A 10,355-nucleotide genomic window follows, 5' to 3' on the forward strand; every position below is an offset into this window, starting at 1 on the left:
TGTTCTATTCCAGGGGGACTAATATAGAGAAATAAAATATATGTATGGATTCCTTTCAAGTCTTTTTTTCTCCAATAAATATAATAGTTGTACGGGCGGCGCTGGACCGCTAGAAGAATCGCTATGATGGAGACAGGGATTTTTTTTTGGAACCCTCTTTTTCAAGTACAAACATGCACTCAATCCAATAAAGACATTTTAGAAGAAAAGTCAACATATAGAATTGATTTTATTTTTTCTATACTTTGATTCAAAGAGAAAATGTTTGGTGATACTCTACAATACTAATCATTTCAAATAAAATGGATGATGAAGAAGAGCATGACCTTCTTTTGCATAACAACTGAGGATCTGAATTGGAAAAATATTTTTGTCTATAAATAGGAATATCCAAAACAATTTAAACCTCTTGAGCACTTGACTGTTCCAGGTCCTTTGCATCTAGATTGAACAGACCACAGGAAGTTTCAAAGCCCGACAGCTGAATCTAAAAGGAAAAGAAAAAGATTCATTTAGTTGTCATGGTCACTGTCACCATCAATCCCTAATATCTCAGACTTCCCGGACCGCACTCAACTTCGCCATGCCGCTTTCTGCTTGGGAGAAGACAAATCACTAATCAATTATGTACACTAATTAAAAATGCTACCTTTAGGAGGTGTTTTCATACCTTAGTAATAGGGGTGAGTATTTCCTCTCACCGCTGACTTTGAAACCTTTTCGCTATCACATTAGGCAGGATGCACTGAACATTTGCAAACACTTAATGCTACAGTCTACATACACTATCGAATTGCCCTCCAAAAGTGGTGCTACGATTCTGCAACTGGTTGAGGTCACATGGAAAATAGAATTATATGCTAATTTGTTCCTACATTAAGTTATCATAGAAGGTCAGACCAAACATAGCAAAATGAATTCTAGAAAAAAAATTAACTAAGTAGATTGGTATGTACCGTATCAAAGTAAACTGTTTATCTCAATAGTTACAAATACAAGAAAGATTTTTTTAAATGAGGGCATTTTCTCCTTTTCAAAAAATAAATGTTTTAACTAACCCCAGGCAATGACTTGCATGATTTGAAAACACTCTATATAAATAATTTTTCCCTAAAGAAGAACAAGGGCAGAGTATTTTTTTCAAGGGGGAAAAAATGGAGAAGGACATAGTATCCAAAAGAGAATAATATCCCCAGAAGAAGCCTTCCTTTATCTACCTATTTATTAAAACTTACTTCACATAAGTAGTTGTACATCTGCACTGTAAAATGAACACACAGGTTTAAACTACATGATGGGGTCAAGAGGTGCTGACTATAATACATGTATTATTTAACTCCAAAGTAAACTAAACAACAATATAGATGTTTTCATTAGCCTAGATCTGTCTGGAAAAAAAAAAGTTTTATTTAAAAAAACCATTGTGAAAAAAACCCTATATTCATCTCTTTTTCTGGAAGTTATATCTATAGACATCCCCTTATCCATGGATAAGCTGTATAGATTCTACATCAACTTAAAAAACAACAACTATAAAGTGAATTGATTGAAGAATTTGTGGGCTACCAGCTTTGTATATGATGATGGTGTACTCCTCACAGTTCTATTTTCAAAGGTCCGTTTATAGAAAAAGGGAAAGAATCTGGGTGAAGGGGTGAAGGAGAAATGAAATCTTACAGCATTTGAAACCATGGGACCAGTATTTTATAAAGCATCCAATCTACTGCAGAACACAACTAAGACGAGTGACAGAGATCATATGTGTCACACCCTTAGGCAAAATCCTGGGGAAGAAAAAAACAGTAATTTTTTTGTTCTAGAGTTTATCCTTTTTTCCATTAAAAGACAGGTTTATATTTTTCATTTTATTGCAACATTTCCAATGCCGTCCTATAAGAGAACGAGCACTCACAAAAAGCCATCTGAATTTTCTTTCACTCGGAACCCATTTTTAATTTTTAGAGGAACTTTACCTACTACTTTTTTAATAAGATGCCATTACTATTAGTTATCATAAGATATGCTGGATTCCCATGAAGTATCAGTTTGACATCTTGCTCAAATACTTACTTTTCTGCTATTTATTACCAGCAAGGTTTACCCTATTTTCTCCTAACCAAGTTAGATATGAAGATACTTCTTCAGGCACAAAGTCTTCAGCCTCCTTGATGGATTATAAAATACAGCTATATACTTCTCCACTATTATTCTTGTTTGAAGGACCTCATGTATTGGGATCTTAATCTATAAAAAGTTGAGAATTACATTCAAAAAAAGGAAGGGAAGTCGGACAAAAATGAAAACATGCACTGATGCCTAAGTAAATTAATCTTCATTCCCACTGAAAGCAATCTGATGTCCAGGGACTGGGAATTATTCTACCATAAAATACGGCGCATTAAGTACTACAATAACCCATTTGAGATGTCCTAAGATAATGATTATGTCATCTACAAATGATCGTACATAGAGTTATATTTTAATATTCATTACTGGAGGTTCTAATGCAAAATATGTTGAAATGGTGAAAATACTCAGTCGGTTAAAGATAAGATCAAGCAAATCAAATTCTGTAAACTGAAAGTAAGACTCAAAATAAGATCTGAAAAAAAAGAATGGATAAAAGTAAAGGCAAAATATTTGGACCCTGGTTGTAATCACAAACAACACTATCATTCCTGATGGTTTGCATATAAAACTCCTTATCTCCACTAGCTAGTTGAAAAGGATGAAAAGCTTCTTACAACCAGCTAAAAAGAAAGTCTTTACCAGGCTCCTCGAAAAAGCTCATTTTCACATTACTCAGGCTTCATTATGCTAAATCAATATTCGTTTAGTCACTGGGGTTATTGACATATTTTAAAATAAAAGTATACCCTTCAGCTACTGCACTCATTACAGGTAATTTGTCTTGTCAGAGAGCAGGGAATATTATCCTAGTCTTTCAGGGGCTGACAGCCCATGGAAATACCTCCCCATGGTTACAACTGTAAATAATTTTAAGGTAAAATATTGAAAAATCAATGACTGTTTCCTGCAATCTGTCACAAACAAATCAATCATAATCTCTACTGCCAGAGAGTATGATTTGAAGGAGATGGGAGCAGATGTAATTCTTGGCTGAAATCTCTCATTTCAAAATCACTTCACATAATGGTGTCATCATTTAAACACTCAACAGTCAGTGCAACTGCCACTGTAACATCTAGTTGGACAAAACCACAAGGAGGAGGAGGAGAAAACGCCATCGCCATTATGTTAACAAACATTTAATTTTAATGGCTGCAGCATTAGTAAATTTCAGCTGAAAACAGTTTCACCTGTCCCCTTTCACAGTCCTACATTAATCAAGGCTGCCGTTCTACGTACGAATGCTTAATAAATTAGCCTCTGACTCAAAACTTGACTCTCCCACATACACCTTTTATTTTCAAGGTCTGTTATAGAGAATGAAATTTGGAATTAATAAATAAGACATCTGGATTGTAGAATATCCATAATTCTGCCCATATAACAAAGACAAAAAATAGTGTCATAGATGTCAAGATTATACTTTTAAAGTAGGTTTAAAGGTCTCAGTTGCCCGGATATTAAATTTTATATTTTCCTTCTATTAATACATATTACATTTCAACTTTGTAATATTGTAGCCTATTTTAAGATGACCAGTAAGACCCAGTCAATTCAAAAATACCCTCGCATTCTACACCCAAGCTATAGACTGATATTTTAAAAACTGAAGTAATAACCCAAGTATCTGAAGTGTAAAAGTTGGTCAAGGTCCTAATATTGAATTGTTTTGTGAATGTAAACTGCTTTCCAAGTGATCGCTTTGATATCACCATTTTTTCTAGGCTACATTTTAATGGCTTCCTCGGCTTACAACCTCTACCTCGGCATCAATACAAGAATCTGAGATTGGTACTTCTTGTTCTGTTAACCAAAAACATCATTTGATTTAAAGATCAAAGAGTCTCTTTTCTGCAGCTTTTTGTTTTTAAATGTACACTAGCCCTTTTAATGGAAGAACTTGCTTTTAGCTACCACATTGCTTACCAACTTCCGAATTATATCACTGGACACCATGAAACCCTTTATTATCCTATTAATACCCCTCTATAGGTATAGTTCAAGAAGTAGATGGGTTTTGGTGACTAGAAAAGTGTATCATTTTTCTTAAAAGGGAAAAAAAAATAGATATAAATACCATTCCACAACTTAAGCCTATATAAACATTCTTAGACCCAGGCATAAAAGGGTTTTAGTCTGTTTTTAATTTCACCTGCATATTCAATGTGGCAACACAGCATGAGGAGACAGAAGCTTTTCTTATGGATACCAACTGAGCGTGAATTCTGTCCTTCAAGAATCTTTGAGTCATTCTTTAACACTACCATTAGATTTTTGAAAACGAAAAAACACCCGGGGAAATGATCAAAGATATCATCCAGAGGAAAACAGAGTGCTCCATTCCATGTGAAACCCTGCAACAGCTGCAGAGGAAGCGGCAAGCCAAGCTAGTGAGAGGAAAAGCAAAGTATTACCCGTAGCCTAGGACTGCAAGGAAAATGGAAAGGGACCTCAAGGGGTGAACAAGGAAAAGGACCCAAGTGTGTGTGAGCCCCTGCGCCAGAGCTGCCCAGCCTGGGCCCAGCTCCCTCCCTGGCAGAGCTCTGGAGCCAGCTGTCAAACACCAAGGCTCCCACTCAGAGTAGGCCTGAGACTGGCAGTGGATGGCCCTGCAGAGAGTGCCTTCCCAGAGAAGGCAACAAAGACTGGGAGGTAAACGAGGACAGCCAAGCAACATGCAGAATGCACGCACATCAGCCACAAACTAAGATGACGTCTACTAGAACTGGGGAGGCCACCATCACAGATCTAACCCTCAGAAAGAAGCTATTTTAAGGGTGCTGAGTACGCCTAGATGAGATTTCTCAGCTCTCCCAGCACAGCCCACAGCCCTTGGAGAAACAGCTCAAAACTCAGCACGGGAAAGTCAGATCGTTTCATACCCCACACTTAAAGAAATTGCTGCCTGGTAGATAAAGTTCTTATATGTAATAAAGGCTCAGGATTACAGAGGAAAGTATTCTTTTAAAAGAGATAATATTACCTCCCTATCTTCCGAATCTCCTCCTTCCGATAGCCAGTATAGTAGCTCCATTATGAACTGTAGACTCTTAAAAAGAAAAACAGCAATAGTTAGCTTCATCTTTCCTCCCACTTCCTTCCTTCATGGAATTACAATTTAATTACCAATACTTCGATTGATTTTATTCCTGAATGACACATTTCTCAAAAAGCATCCTCTATTTCCACTAGAGAACATTTAGTACAACCTTCTCAATTAATCAACCATAACCCATTACTGTTGAAAGGACATGTTTTCTTCATATTTCTTTAAAAAACGGGACCCTCCCACCTGTTTTATATAAAAGGAGTACTAGTTTTAAGACATTTGAGTATCATTAATATACACGAAATATGAATCTTAATAATAAATTTTGGCTGACAACAGATATAAGACAAAACCCACTTGCATATATGTTTAGATTTTTCCTGTATTTTTCCTTAGGGGGGGGAAAACCCACCCAACCCTCTGTCTTTTAAATTCAACAACTTTACATGTGGTTAAAAACAACAACAATAACAACAACAACAACAAAGATGAAGCTTAAAGGCAAACGGGGAGGAATCAGACTGCTCACTGCTTCACATTTTCCTTGGATTCCTGTTGTGCATTTTCTAACTGGCTGTAAGGCATCAGCCCCTGGTCACACATGAAACCCTATCTCCATAAGACCCAATCACCGACAGGGGAACACAAGTGTGTTATTTAAAAACAATTATATATCACTTCACCTTTATGTTAAAAATCACTTTCTGCCCTTTGAAAGTTTACAGAGAAGCAGTTGCTCTGCTGCAGGCTGTCCTGACTAGAGTTGCCTTCTGTTTCAATTAGCCTTTTCTCCTTTGGTCCTACAGCCATCTCTTTTTACTTAACAAAATATTCTCTATCACTAAACCCAGTTCCTTGCTCTCCCCAATAGACAACACGAATATTCTGCAAAATAATTTTTTCTCATCTGCTTATATTCAGCAGCCCCTATTCTGATGAGAAATGACAAGCTTTACACACACCTGTACACCCTTTGAATTAAAAGAGTTTAGAACCCATGCCTGGAGCTGATCCTCCCATTAAGTTTACTCTTAAAAGAACTGGGTAATGAAAATAATCAAAAACTGTAATTTGGTATAAACAGATTATTTCCTTTAAATAATAATCCCATTTCTATGAAATATGACCTCAGTCTTGACTTTTATGGAAAGCACTGAGTTTATAAATTTCACCATCCAATGATATCATTAAAAATTAATTATTCAATGTATTTCCACGAATCAGAAATTTTTCTGTTTACTGAACTTTGTTTAATGCATTTAGTAAAATTTTAATAATCAAAGGCCTCAAGTGACATTCTTTACAATTTGTACTTAGTTCCTATTATTAATATAAATACTTTGGTAAAACCAACACTGACGCTATTTTGGGTTTACTCCACACACAAACACACCGTGTTGCAGACACTCACTTGCAGATGAGCTTGGGGATATGCAAGGACAAATTTCAGCCAACATTTGGAGGAACCCCATCGTTCAGAAGTGAACTTAGCTGAAAACATCCAAATGTATTATGGAAGCATCATACTTATAACCTGCACACACATAAAAAAATAAAAATGATTCTGTTTAAAGAAACACAGAAGACTAGTTAAATACTTTGGGGATGTTAGATATGAATACCTAATATAATTTCCTCCAAGGTATCACTCCATATTATGCCAAATAAACAAATAAAGGCTGTATCGAGGTGTGGAATATCATTAGCCTGAGAAAAGGCTAGGAAAATGAATTACCTAAATGACAACTGCAGGAGAAAATTGTATTTCCTTCTCCTGAACAAATGTTAAGTGCATCTTTACTAATAAAGATTTAAACCTGAACTACATTAGAATATACTGGTTTTCAATTTTCAAGCATCTAAGTTAATTTGCCAAGCTAAATTGGTGCTTAGGTATATTCTAGCTATAAAACTACTGCAAATTTATGCAGAAATAAGTTATAAGTATCACACTTCGGAGTAGTGCTGTGACAGCCAACCCCAGTCATTACTGCACAAGAAAGAAACAATTCCAGGATTTTACATCTTCTTAGGGTTGCATCATTTGCATCTTTTAAGAACAATTATTCTCTATAAAACAGCTAACAATATACCAAAAAGATGTTAAAATTAAAGGAGCCAATAAAACGTAGAAATTGAAGAGAAAAACACACAGATGTTGAGCTATTACCACACAAAAAAGGCTGTGCTACCTCAGAGTTAAAACATTATACCAAAATATGATACTGTTTTCATATTCTATTATAAAGAACACGTTTAATTCACTTAGGACTACGCGATTTCACTTACTTGCACGTTATCAACTGAAGAGCATTTAAATTTTTCCTAAGATTTCTATAATGTAAAAATATATTAACAATTATGTGGTGTTATTCATTAAGACAGACAATAGGTAATTAGTTCCCATTCTTATTTCATTTCTTTTAAGGCAGCATATAAAATTTGAAAATAACACATGGATAATAGCATAGGGATGCGGATCTTAGCTGTCAGGACAAAAATTTTGATGGGGGACGTTGGGGGATAAGTAAAGCAATTATCTCAAAATTAATGCTCTTGTTTTAGTTTCAGCAAACAAATCTAAATAAGTCTTTCTTTGATTTTAGTTTACCATGTAATTCTAGCCAGCTAATTATCCTTGGAGTCACGAATGAGCTGTGAGTGTACACCTGGCTTCTCCGATCATATGCCTATGGCCTCCTCCACTTTCATTTCCTCTTTCTACAATGAGTTTTAATATTAAAGGAAAACACTCACACATCTTATATACACCATTGATGGACAGCCAGCTTCCAGGAAATCATGAGCTACAAAGAGAGGGGGGAAATCTTAATGCAATACTTATGTTAAAGGGTATTAGGTGCTGGGTGAGCCAAGGGTAATGTAATCAGCAGCAGCCCTCTTGCTATTGTTTTTGCATTCAGAAATCTGACGTAAAGGACAGTAATATTATTTTAGTGGTCGCCCAGGTTATGATTCAGATCCTTAAACTAATAAGAGGCTAAATGCACTACCTTCACTTGCTCATAATTCGAATTTATAGACAATATTTGGGAAGAAATAAAACAGTTTTCTTCTATTTCTGGAAATAAAAACAAGGCATTCCATAAGCAAGCTAAGTACCTGGTGATGTGAAAAGAGAAACTACTTTAGATCATTAAAACATTCTAGGAGATGGTTTTCCGAAATATAAAGTGACATAAATTTCTCATATATTTACCTTTTTATTATATTCCTGTCTCTGCACATCAAGCGAGCTTTCCTCTACAGATTTATTCTCAACACTAATAAATGTTTGCTTAATAACAGACTGTCCCATTTATGCTTTTCTTTCTAAATTAGCAACCACGACTCCACAAAGAGCACAAAGAAAGCTGACAAAGGCATGGCCAAAAAGCCTCAAGTAGTATGACTACATGCCAGAGCACTTAACATTAAACTACCATTTCTCTCTAAAACTTCTGTTGCCAGAGTGCTCACAAAATCTGGAAGCTCGAAGACAGGTTTCAAGTGCAATTAAATTCTCCAAAAGCAAAACTGTACAAAAATATGCCGCCCTTCTTATGTCACCATTTTATAGACAACATTTTCTCAGGATCTTAATTAAGATAACGAGGCACACCTGTGTCAACATTCTCTGGCAAGACAGCCTTATCAATCATAATCCTTTAAGTACACTCCAAAACAGCAAAGCGATATGACAGAAGCAATCTGTTGCCTTTCCTAGCTCCGGTGTTGTGTCTCTTCGCACAAGAATGATGAGATCTTTAAAATACAGCAGACCTACTTTTATGAGTCTTTAACGTTTTAACTGTAAACAGTTATTACACTAAATAAACAGGAATAACCTCTTTTGCACTTGATTTAAACAATGACAACTGTACAGCCAAAACTCGAACAGCAAGCTCTGCAGCCATGTCTTAGTCATACAATTGTGGATCTTATGTTAAAGCTTGAAATTTTAAGAGTTATGCATAACTGGATCCGTGCGGACATGACGAACCAATAAACCTTTAGGAAGTCTTAAAATTACAATTTGTTAAAGTCCTACGTTAAAAGCAATCAGGGCATGCCTATCCCCAGTCTAAGTAGAAATGTTCAGAAAGATATAAATGCAAGGGTAACCCCCGGCCCCCCCGCCAAAAATGGAGTCATTTTGGTAAAGTGGAAGGAGAGGGAGAGAGCTCCCACCTCTGCGGGGGGAGAAAGCTTCAGTGACCAGAGACCAGTGAAAAACTACAGCTTAACAAGTAAGCAGGTTCCCAAACGGGAAAGCTGATGAATAAAGGAGAAGAAAGGCAGGGGAGAGAGGACCTTAACCGTCACCACTACCAACATGAAAAGGTAAAAACCTCGTGTTTACCAGCAAAAACGTAAAAACGTTCACAGGAACACTGAGACACCCCGCCAGATGCTATTTGAATCCCATCTGCCTGCTAATGATCATTTCTTCCATTTCACATATTAACACAAGTCTGAGACGCCGGGCGGCCATGGCCCGCCGAGCAGCGGAGCCATCAATGTGCAAATAAAGCAGAAAATAGAGACATCCTTAAGAAATGAGTCTTAAATTTGACGTAGAGCGGAGGTGACAACCACAGCAACAGAACCATAACTTCGAAATGCTTCAATATCTTTCAGGATTCTCTCCAGACCTTGACACCAAAAAGAAGACAGTAAAGGGAAAGGGGAGGGCGGGGGGGATAGCCTAGCGGCCCAGAGTGGCCGGATGATGTAATGAGGATGTCTCTGTGACAGACTCAGATTCTCGGTGGCACAAACCTCCATGGCTCCATGTCAGAAAACAGCATCCTGGACGAGAGCCGAGAGGGTGCTGCGGCCGCGCGTGGATGGAGGGGACACGCCCACGCGCGCCCGCCCGGGGACCGTGACATCTGGAGAGTCCCGCGCAACACTAACGCGGCCCACGCCCACCCGGCGCCCGGCGGCGCCCGGGGCAGCGCCGCGTCCATCCGGTCCACGAAGGGACTCGGACGCGGCGCGAGAGGCAGTGAGCCCGGTCGCGACCGGGCGGGAACGCGGCGGGACGGGGGACCCGGGACTCACCTCTCCTCCGCCGCGCGAGCGCGCGAGCGCGCGGGCGGCGGACACTGCCTGGTGGCTGGCGCAAGCCCCCGGCGGGCGGCGCGCGCGGGCCGCTACCGACCGTTAGCGC

At 38.1% G+C, this 10,355-nt stretch overlaps 1 long non-coding RNA gene across 4 annotated transcripts; it reads right to left on the minus strand.

Annotated features, from left to right (window-relative positions):
* Positions 1-216: 216 nt before the first annotated feature.
* LOC110593387 lies at positions 217-10,349 on the minus strand. 4 transcript variants are annotated; one of them, XR_002481152.1, is made up of 5 exons: positions 10,247-10,349; positions 7,937-7,986; positions 6,591-6,713; positions 5,114-5,179; positions 217-487 (listed from the first exon to the last, which is right to left on the minus strand). It is a non-coding gene; the product is annotated as an uncharacterized LOC110593387 (long non-coding RNA). The 4 variants fall into 4 exon arrangements; XR_002481151.1 differs by lacking the exon at positions 10,247-10,349 and adding an exon at positions 9,543-9,614; XR_002481153.1 differs by lacking the exon at positions 7,937-7,986.
* Between the last annotated feature and the right edge of the window lie 6 nt (positions 10,350-10,355).

The sequence above is a fragment of the Neomonachus schauinslandi genome, chromosome 16 (assembly GCF_002201575.2).
Source record: "Neomonachus schauinslandi chromosome 16, ASM220157v2, whole genome shotgun sequence".
NCBI classification, from domain to species: Eukaryota; Metazoa; Chordata; class Mammalia; order Carnivora; family Phocidae; genus Neomonachus; species Neomonachus schauinslandi.